The following is a 10,985-nucleotide window of genomic DNA, read 5'->3' on the forward strand; positions in this document are numbered from 1 at the left end:
CAAGAAAATAAATAGTTGGAAACAAGTTTATAATATAGAAAGGTTAATATTAAAATGTAAACATTTTATTCAGTAATTATAAAGTTATTTTAACAGAAAACTCTATAGCTTAGGGTGGATGGGTGAGCATTAGATGTGAGATTTTTTTTGAATTTTTATTTATTTATTGTAACTTTGTTTTTTATTAATAAAATTATGAAAAAAAAATAGATAAAAGAAAGTATAATATACATAATCACATTAAAATATATAACATATAAATAGTACTTATAAATTAACATCAATTTTACCGTATAAATTAAAATAATGATTGTGTAACTATCTTTAAATTTATTTAATATGCAGATAAAGAATATTTACCATGGATATTATTAACTTCTAAATAGGATTTTTTACAATACCATGGACTAATACTCAGAAGAGAAAGATAGAGAGAGGGAGAGGAGAAAAGAAAATTATAATACCATGGTTTATCAATACCATGTTCCATCTATGATTTTTATTATTATAGTATGGATATAGGCTTTTAATTATTCTGTTACAACATGGGCAAATACCATGGCTTATCAATACCACATGTCCAAAAACCATAAATTATTTCAAAATCAAAATATTTTACAAATAATTTATTTTAATTTAATTTTATAACCATTTTTAATTAAATCTAAAATCAAAAAGGTTATAATTATTTTTGAGGGATATCTAAACCCTCCATCCTCAAGAGTACTAAAAATATTCCCATAGAGATTAAATCGAGGATAGATGCATTTTAACCAGGGATCCAAGAAAAAAGAGAAAAAAATATATTCTCATAGAGATTAAGTTGAGGATGGATGCATTTTAACCAAGGACCCAAGCAAAGAGAGAAAACAAAGTGACTAACAATGATAGAGTAAAGATAGTGCATGATTCTTTTAATTTTTTATTATTGTATTTTCTTTCACATGTTTGATCCAAAATATAGGTTTAATATTTTACAACCAATTATATATTTTTTAAATTTATATACTTTCTTAAATACAATACAATGGGATCATGTTTAAGAGACAGAGTGAGATGGAGGGGGAATAGAGTGGGGGAGGGAGACATAGAGGTGGGAGAGATAGGGGGAGAGAGGAGGGGGTTGAGAGGAGGAGAGAGGGAGGGAAGAACAAAGACATTGAGAGATAGAGGAGGAGAGAGAGAGAGAGTGATAAGTTAGAGATAAGGATGGAATGAGGGAGAGAGGAGACGAGGGAACGGAGAGAAAATGAGAGGATAGAGATAGGGAAAGAAGGGGAAGAGAGAGATAGGGAGACATAGATATGGAGGGGGGAGAGAGGGAGAGCAAGATAGTGACAGAGTTGGAGGGTGGAGAGAGAGAGTGTGTACGATGGGGATGAGAGACAAAGGGAGGTGGTGGAGAAAGGGAGAGAGAGGAAGGAAGAGAGAGGAGAGAGGGGGGAGAGAGATAAATACATTGAGAGATAGAGGTGGAGAGAGAGAGGGAGTGATAAGGGAGAGATGAAGATGGAATGAGTAAGAGAGGAGATTAAGGAAGGGTGAGAAAAGGATAGGATAGAGATAGGGAAAGAAGGGGAAGAGAGAGAAAGGGAGACATATACATGGATGTGGGAGAGAGGGGGAGAGTGATAAGGGGAGAGAGAGGAGATAGTTACAGAGTTGGAGGGTGGAGAGAGAGTGTGTGTGATGGAGGGGAGAGACAGAGGGAGGTGGGAGAGAAAGGGAGAGAGAGGATTTGAGAGATGGGGGGAGAGGGGGAGAGAGAGGGGTTGAGAGATGGGGGGAGAGAGGGGGAGAGAGAGGATTTGAGAGATAGGGGGGAGAGAGGGGGAGAGAGAGATGGAGTTGGAAGGGGAAGAAAGACATAGAGAGAGAAAGGTGGAGAGGGAGAGGGAGAGGGAGTGACAAGGGATAGATGGTGAAACAATGAGGGGGAGAGAGAGAAAGAGGGGGGACAGAGAGAGAGTAAGGGAAGAGAGAGAGGGAGAGGAAGAGGGAGGGAGAGAGAGGTAGATACATATGGAGAGAGAGTATATGTTTTGGGGGTGAGAAGGAGAGACAAGGGGTGATCTGAATATCACTTGTGAGTGATCTCAGTTAATTAATTAATGAAGGTATTACAGACTCATGTGCTGGTGTGTGTATAAGTTTATCTTAGGCAACGGATCGATAAGATTGCAAAATACACAGACACTGGAAAACAGTAAGAGAAACACAGTAAGCAAAATGAAAAACACAACAAAATTTAATAAGGAGTTCACCCTATCCTCCAGGGTTATGTCTCTGGTCCAACTTTCAGTGGTGGCTGGTGGGCTCCAGTATTGTAGCAATAATGCTACAACTCCTGGAGCTCCCTATCTCTAATTTTATCAACCCGGTAGTTCGTACAAACTTGGAAGCGACGGTGCTGTATGCACAAGTACTAGCGCTTGTCGCAGCTGTCACTTGGTCAGCTGGCGCAAGTCCGCTAGGGCTCAAGCCAACTTCTATAGGCTCACAGAAGAAGCTTTATGAATGATGGACGAAAGCTAACTCAAAGGAGACTAATCTATTTGCAGAAAGAAACTGAAAGCCAACAAAGCATGAAAACCCTAGTAAACCCTAATTTGACTAGCTAGGCCCTTACAATGCAAAACTGTGAATGAAACTACTACCAATAATGCCATTACTTGCAGTGAGCTGAAATACATGCATCTAAGCTACTTGCATATGAAAAGACATGTTTTTGTATTTTTTCATTAAGTGGTTGGATTTATTGTGATGATGCTTTTGATTAGGGTTTGGTTGTGCAGGAGCGGTTTGAATGGAAGGAAAGCATGGGCAAGGTCAGGATGGCTAGGGGAGGTCCCAGAGGGTCTCTAGCATCAGTCCTCAGAAGTCTACCATGTTCGGATGCTCAGCAACCGAGTTTGCAGGCTTCTACAGGAAGTCTGCAGGGGATCCTACAGGAAACTCAGGGATTCTACAGGAAGTCTGTGCAATTCTACAGGATGTTCGACCGTGGGAGTTTTGGGAGATGGTGAAGTGTTGGAGTGGTGTGGGAGGATAGGTGAGATGGAGATGGAACTGGTGATGGCTCAGGAGCAGAGAAGTCAGATGGAGGAAGAGTGCATGCAGTGGGTTGATGGCTGGAAGGATGGGATCAACGAAAGGTTAAGTAAATGGAGCTATGTGAGTAATGGGAGAGCTGGAAGGTAAACGAGCTGAGCAGAGGTTGGTTGAGTGGCTTCAGGTGTGGTTGAAAAGACGAGGAAGGTAATGGAATGGTGTGGAGCAGTGTAGATGAAACAAATTGTCTATGAATGTCACCAAAAACGAGAACTCTTTAACCTATGTTAACTGTGCTATTTTGAACCAATGAACAGCAGTGCAATTTGTGAAAGAAACTCGTGCATGGAAGTGGAATGGAGGAGTAATGATCAAGACCAAAGTGCATGGATGGATCTACGACTAAAGTAACTGTTGCAGCTTGCATGAACGTGAGAAGAACTGCGTTTCTTTTTGGTGGTTGATATGGACTGCACCCCAATCCCTAAGCAGAGATGGTAGTGATCTCTAACAACCTTTTTCTGGAGCTCCTGTGTATTACAAACCTCCTATCGAATCTAAGCAACTGAAAGCAAAGTAACCATAAGCTAATCCTACTCAATCACACAAAAACTAAATCAGCAGACTGTAAATTCGAATTGCATGTCAAAGTAAAGAATCAAAGTGCTGGAACGAAAGGCAAATAACATTACAACACCGAGGAGATCTATTGCTCTCAGGTTGGGCCCTAACCTGAGAGCTATAGCTCCCTTAGAAACTTAGAATGAGATCAAAATCTGCCTGCCTTTATTCATAACCAAAAATCTGATGTCATGCCAAAACTGGCTTACAAAAAGAACCAACACCGAGCTGTAGCTCGTACTTCCAAATTACAAGAGTAATGCAAAAGTTCAAAAAGCCCCTCTCCAAGGCTACGGCCTCAATATTTATGCAAAATGATAGTCCAACATGTTTCCTTGATTTGTGGAGCTCGGCTGTCCAACTGAAGGTTAAACTGCTGATCCTATAGAACAGTTGTAACTGCTGTTCCTGTAGAACAGTTGGCTGCGTCTAAACTCGGTGGGGAGATTGGTTGGAGCTCGGAGCTATGGTGGGAATCACGAGGAAGGTCCCCAAGACTGTGGACATCCTCTCCTAAAAACCAGCAGTGCCACCTTACTGTCTCCTTGTCTCCTTTCTCGTGGTCTTTGCTCCCTTTTAATGCCAAAAACCTGAAATCATCATGTATTAGTCACGTAGATAGAATGCCTACCCTTCTTCCTACAAACAACATGAATAAACCAAGAAATGAATGCATAAGCAATAAAAAATGAATGGTTTGAGCAGAGCAAGTAGGCCAAATGAGCCCAAATTGTACCAAAAATTGGGGCTCATCATCACCCCCCAGCTAAACTATTTTCTCATCCTTGAGCAACTTTGCTCTGGCTCCTCGTCTTTGGCCGAGAACTAGAGCCTGGAGCACGCTTTTCCTTTCCTGTTTTTGGCGGCCCTGCCTTTTCTGCCGAGGGTGGCGCTTCTTCCTTTCCTGTTTTTGGTGGCCCTGCCTTTGCTGCCCCTGGTGGTGACGAAGGTGGTGCTTCTTCCCCCTTTCCTATTTCCTTGAGCCGGGCTTCGGAAGGCGATTGGCCTATTTTTCGTGTCCAGGAAGTTATTTTTGGGCTTCCCTTCTCGGGGGTGGCTGATGTTTTAGAGGGGGTTCTTGCACTAGGTGAAGTAGGGACATCCCCTAAAATGGTTTGGCTGCTGGGTGGAGGCTGTGGCTTGCCCGTGGTTATCCTCTTGCTTCTCCTGGCTTCAGATGGTAGAGGGGTCTCCCTCTCTCTCTTCTCCTTCGGCTTTGGAGGTGTACTGAGGGCGGCCAGCGCCGCTGCTGCCTCCTTTTCGAGAATACCAGCCTTCTCTTTCTTGCGTTTTGCTCTTTCAGAGCTCCTTGTAGAGGGCCCCTCCTTTTCAGATTTCGGGCTTCCTGTAGAAGACCCTGCTTTGCCCACTTCCGGGCCTCCTGTAGAAGATTCTTTCTTTCCCGATTTTGGGCTTCTTGTAGAAGACCCGGTTTTAGCCACTCTCGGGCTTCCTGTAGAAGCCCCTACTTTGGTAATCTTCGGGCTTCCTGTAGAAGACCCTTTCTTTGTCTTCAGGCTTCCTGTAGGAGCCTGTTTCTCAATGACTTTCGGGCTTCCTGTAGAAGCCCCTTTTTCCAATTTCGGGCTTCCTGTAGAAGCCCTTGTCTCTGTCTTCGGGCTTCCTGTAGAAGCCTGTTTCTGCAATTTCGGGCTTCCTGTAGAAGCCTTTGTCTCTGTTTTTGGGCTTCCTGTAGAAGCCTGTTTCTGCTTTCCTGTAGACACAGGTGTCTCCACCTTTGCTTGCTTGCCTGCCTGAGTTTTGCTTTTTGCTTTGGTTGCAGGTGCTGTTGAGGTACTTGGGCTGACGTGGACCACCTCAGCTTTGTCCATTCTGCTCTTCATCCTCTTTTCTCTTGCTGACAAGATAGGTGTGCCACCTTTTTCTTTGTCCTCCTTTTCCTCATGCTTCTTCCTTTGTTCTTTCTTCTGTACTGTGGTCGGGGTCTTCTGGCCTTCTTCTCTCTGTCCCTCGGCCACTGCTTCTTGTTCCTCACCGCTGGAGGAACCCGTTTCTTCGATCAACATTTTAATGTCCCCATCTTTTGTCAAATTCCGGAAGGATTCCCATGAGAGGGGAACCTTATATGAATGCAGCGCATCCTCCACAAGAAGCTTGATCAACCCATGGTGGGCTATCTGATCTGGTATGCCCTCTTTTAGCTTTGTGGCACACTCCATTAGAGACTACAATAGGAAATAAGGGATGCTCAGTTTTTGTTCTACAGGAAGATCAATTCGGTGCCTCAATTCAGTGAGCAGCCGAAAGTGATATGCATACACGATGCTAAAACGGCCTTCACAAGTGATATATTTCATGATTTGCAAACTGACTTCATTCCATGGTGGCAACAGGCTCGTTCTTCGCACCCCATTTTTGTCCTCCGAGAATTCTTCCTCAGGTGGGAAGAATTATTTCTTTGCCTGCTGGCTCAGCTTTCTTTCTTCCTTATCCCACGGCAAACCCATAGGAAGCTCTGTGATCCGGCTGATATGTTGCGGGGTGAGCTTGAGGCTTAGACCTCGGAAGTTCACTGTGGCCAGTGTCTGGGATTTCGGCTTCAGAGCCTGCAAGAATTCTTCGGCCACTTCATCATCGTAACCCTGCAGCTTATCACAAAAAGACATCCATTGTGCTCGTGTGAAGAGCTCTACCACTGCCTGGTTTTCCCTTAATTTGGTTGAATCAGTGGGTTCCCGTCTTATAAACCCACCCGGCATGATGAACACGGTTGTTTTAACTAAATGTGGCAAATGCGAAAGAGATTTGGTCTATTGGGACAGAGCATGCACATAATCCACAAAATTCAACACAGTCTACTTATACTGACATCCTGTAGAACGACAGTATAGGCACAGCAAACAACAATTTCACCGATATCTTTATGACCAGACTATGGACGAGGATCTTGCCACTCTTACTAACCAGTTGCATGAAGAGTTCAGGGTTACCTCTTTAATTGGCCACCTTTTTTCGTGAGGCACCCGCTTCCCTGTAGAAGACTGCGTTCCTGTAGAGACTGCGTTCCTGTAGAGACTGTGTTCTTGTAGAAATTGTGTTCCTGTAGGAGCAGTGCGCAATTTTCGGGGAGGACTGTAGTTGGTCTGCGCTCGAGGTGTGCTTCACCGACGTTCTGGTAGCCAAAAGCTTGGCGTATCAAAGTGCAGAGGAGATCAGAATAGCCACTCGAGTTTGAAGTGGTGGTTGATAAATGCATGCGCATAATCTAGCCGATTAGATTTTGAATCGACGCAATCCGTGGCGCGGGGGGTGAGCTGTCCCCGCCGGACCGTTGGGCGACGTCATCCATCATTCTCCTGCGTATTCACTTGCTGCCGCATCCATTCCCACAGATCTGCCGCCGCCTTTTTCTGTTAAACTCATTGCTTCCGACGGGAGTGTTCTCACGTGCGTGCCGCTCATTCTCTTTGTCGTGGCCGCCACCCAATCATCCAATTACACCATAACTAGCCGACGTGGCCAGTCGACTGGCCATACGATTGCTCAACCATTCACTTTTACGCTGTGCAAACAATTCAAGTTAAAATTCATGCGATTTGATGGAAGGAAGGGTCGAGACACTTACCTGCGTGGTTGCACACGATTTTTTCCAGTTTTTGGACGATGGTGAGTGGATCTACCTGCTGCATGCGAACTTACACAGACCCGGAGGCTCGTGGTTACAAGCTGCCGACGATGGAGTGGATGCTTGGGTTGCATGCGCCCGCATTTCATTGCAGATGGCGGTGCTGTGAATGGTATCCACTCTAGCAGGTTTAACTGTTACAGGATCCCCGCGGGGTGTCTCGTAACAGTTCTTCCTCCTTGGGTGCATGCTGCACGACGGAGGATCTGGCCTTTCGATCACGTTCCCGGAGCTTCTGATGCCTATGGTATGAGATCTCAGTACTTGTTTATCTTTGAAAATGGCTTTTCCCGCGAGAACTCATCGAATTCTTTGTTGGTGCAGGGAACTTGGTTGCATGTCGACAAGGATGGTGGAGCAAGGTGACAGCAATGTGCAAGGGTGCCAACAGAGGCTTGCATGCATCCAAACCAATCTGTAGTCGCTAAATCTCCTTTTAAGAAGAATTCTGGGCCGTCCCAAACTTCTACAGGAAGTTTCTTGTAGAACACAGAGCTTCCTGTAGAAAGTTCAGGCTTCCTGTAGAAAGTCTGCACTTTCCTGTAGAAAATCCGCGTCTTCCTGTAGAAAGACTGCATCTTCCTGTAGAGGACTCAAACCATGATAAAATTGCACATACCTTGAAAAAACATGGGTACCCTTGGAGGAGGTGCTGGTGAGGTCTCTTGACAGCATGATAAGGACCCTTGGCTTTGAGTTGAAGGGCTTCCTCTCCTCCATAGAACATCTGCAACCTGCATGCAATTTTACCATATTTTGCTTATTGTTTTTTTCTTTTTTTCTCTTTTTTTTTTTTTTTTTTGAAAGATAACAGGGGCGCCTCAAAGAGGTTTTCACCCGTGCCATCTGCCCTGAGCGCCTCAGAGAGGTTTTCACTCAAGGATCTTTTTCAAACCTTTTCTCTCTTTTTTTTTTGAAAGACAATAGGGGCGCCTCAATGAGGTTTTCACCCCTATCACCTGCCTTGGGCGCCTCAGAGAGGTTTTCACCCAAGGATCTTTATTATTATTATTATTTATTTATTTATTTATTTTTTTTATATATACCTCAGGGTATGCCAAAAGCAGAGGCAGAACCCCTCTCTAGGACCAATACAGATTTCTCCATAGTTTTGATGAACTCTTGTCTTGAGAGAGGTCTCCTGTAGATCTTCAATCGATGCCCATTGACAAGCATGGGAATGGCTTCCTCATCAATGGTTCGAATGAGGACAGATCCATTGTCATGGCATTTCTCCACTGTATATGGTCCTAGCCATTTGGTTCTCAGCTTCCCCTTGAAATCTTTGTATCTGGAGTCATACAACAAAGCCCAATCTCCCGGCTGAAATTGCTTGTCATGGAGATGTTGGTCATGCCACACCTTTCTCTGAAGTTGAACCACTTCTGAGTGAAGGAGGGCCTGCATTCGGTGCTCATCCAGGCCATTCAGCTGCAGTAGCCTTTCTTGTTGTGCATGGCTGAGATCTAGGTCCAGCTGAGCTGCCATCCTCAAAGTGTTGTATTCAAACTCAATGGACAGCAAAGCTTTCTTCCCATAGACCAGCTCATACGGTGTGAAGCCAGTGGTGGTCTTCCAAGTGGTGTTGTAAGCCCATGTGGCTTCAACCAGGCGATCTGCCCAGTCCTTTCTGCTGCTGCTCACCACCTTAGTCAAGATCCCTTCTAATGCTCTATTGGTGACTTCCACCTGCCCATTTGCTTGAGGGTGATAAGGGGTGGAAGTCCTATGCTTGATCTTGTGATGAGCTAGTAGATCTTCAACCAGGTTGGAGGTGAACTGGCTCCCTTGATCGGTGACCAGCTCTCTTGGATAGCCAAACTTATAGAAGATGTTTTCTCTTAGGAACTCGGCCACCCTTTCTTCTGTTGCTGCTTTGATTGCTTTGGTCTCTGCCCACTTTGTCAAATAGTCAGTACACACAATGATGTAAGTCCTTTGCCTCGAAGAGGGGTTGATTGGGCCCACAAAGTCCATGCCCCACTTCTCAAATGGCTCAAGAGTCACTTGAGGTTGGAGAGGCATCTCATCCCTTTGGGTCGGTTTCCCCATTCTTTGGCATTGGTCACACTGACTGACATATCTTCTGACATCTTGATGAAGTGTGGGCCAATAGTAGCCTGCCTGCAGGATTTTGAAGGCAGTTCTCTTTGCTGCAAAATGTCCTCCACAAGGCCCATCATGACAAGTGAGGAGGATATCAAAGACTTCCTCCTCCCTTACACAACGCCTTAAGATCTGATCGGGGCCAAGCTTGAACAGATTGCCCCCGATCCAAGTAAATGAGGCACTTTTTCTGATGATTCTGCTCTTCTCTCTGGAAGATAGGTGTGGAGGGAACTGTGCTGAAACAAGATAGTTTGCTATATCAGCAAACCATGGAGAGAGTACTGAAATAGCAAACAGATGTTCATCGGGCATCTGGTCATCCACTGTTCCATCCTCATCTGCAGACAAATCCAATCTAGATAAAAAGTCAGCAACAACATTTTCTCTACCTGGTTTGTCAACAATGGTCAAATCAAACTGCTGCAATAAAAGTAACCATCTAATAATACGAGCATTCACATCTGGTTTATTCATTAAATATCTAATAGCAGCATGGTCAGTATGTACAAAGGTTTGGTAACCAGTAATATAATGTCGAAACTTGTTCAGTGCATGGACCACAACCAAGAATTCTTTCTCGGTTACAGTGTAATTCAGCTCAGCTTTGGACAAGTTTTTGCTAACAAAGTGAATGGCATATGGAAGTTTTTGCTCAACTTGTCCTAAAGCTGCACCTATGGCTTTGTTCGAGGCATCAGTGTGGATGTGGAAAGGTAGGGCCCAGTTTGGACCTCTCAGGATTGGGGCTGACACCAACTTGTCCTTCAATTCATTTAAAGCCCTCTGACAATCGTCAGTCCAATTAAACTCCACATCTTTTGCCAACAGGCCAAACAATGGCGAGGCTAGCTTGCTGAAATCTTTAATGAATCTCCGGTAGTATCCTGCTAATCCCAAGAAACTCCAGACATCCCTTACCTTTTGAGGAGGTGGAACCCTCTTGATGAGAGCAATTTTGTTAGGATCCACCTGCAACCCTTGGCAAGAAATGGTATGGCCTAGCACGGTCCCTTCAGTCATTAGGAATTCACATTTTTCAGGACTAAGGGACAAGTTCATCTCGATGCATTTGGTTAGGACTTTTCCCAGGTTGGACAATGCTTCCTGGAAGTTGGCCCCATAAGGAGTAAAGTCATCCATATAGATTTCTACCGCATCATGGACCAGCTCCGAGAAGATGCTCAAGACAGCTCTCTGGAAGGTAGCAGGAGCATTGCATAGCCCAAAGGGAAGGACTCGGTAGGCAAAGGTACCCCAAGGACAAGTGAAGGTGGTCTTATCTTGGTCTTCCGGGCTGATTTGGATTTGGTTGTACCCGCTAAACCCATCCAGGAAAGAGAAGAACTTCTTTCCTGCCAGTCCATCCAACACTTGATCTATGAAAGGTAGAGGGAAATGGTCCTTCTTGGTAGCTTTGTTCAGTTCTCGGTAGTCCACACAGATTCTCCATTTCCCATTTTTCTTGGGAACCAACACTAGAGGGGACACCCATTCACTATCTGAGATGGGGTAGATGAACCTGGCATCCAACAGTTTTTGCAATTCTTCCTTGACAATG

This window comes from Pinus tabuliformis, chromosome 2_2 (assembly GCF_031772625.1).
Source record: "Pinus tabuliformis cultivar Carrire ecotype Pingquan chromosome 2_2, CPIR1, whole genome shotgun sequence".
Classification (NCBI taxonomy): Eukaryota; Viridiplantae; Streptophyta; class Pinopsida; order Pinales; family Pinaceae; genus Pinus; species Pinus tabuliformis.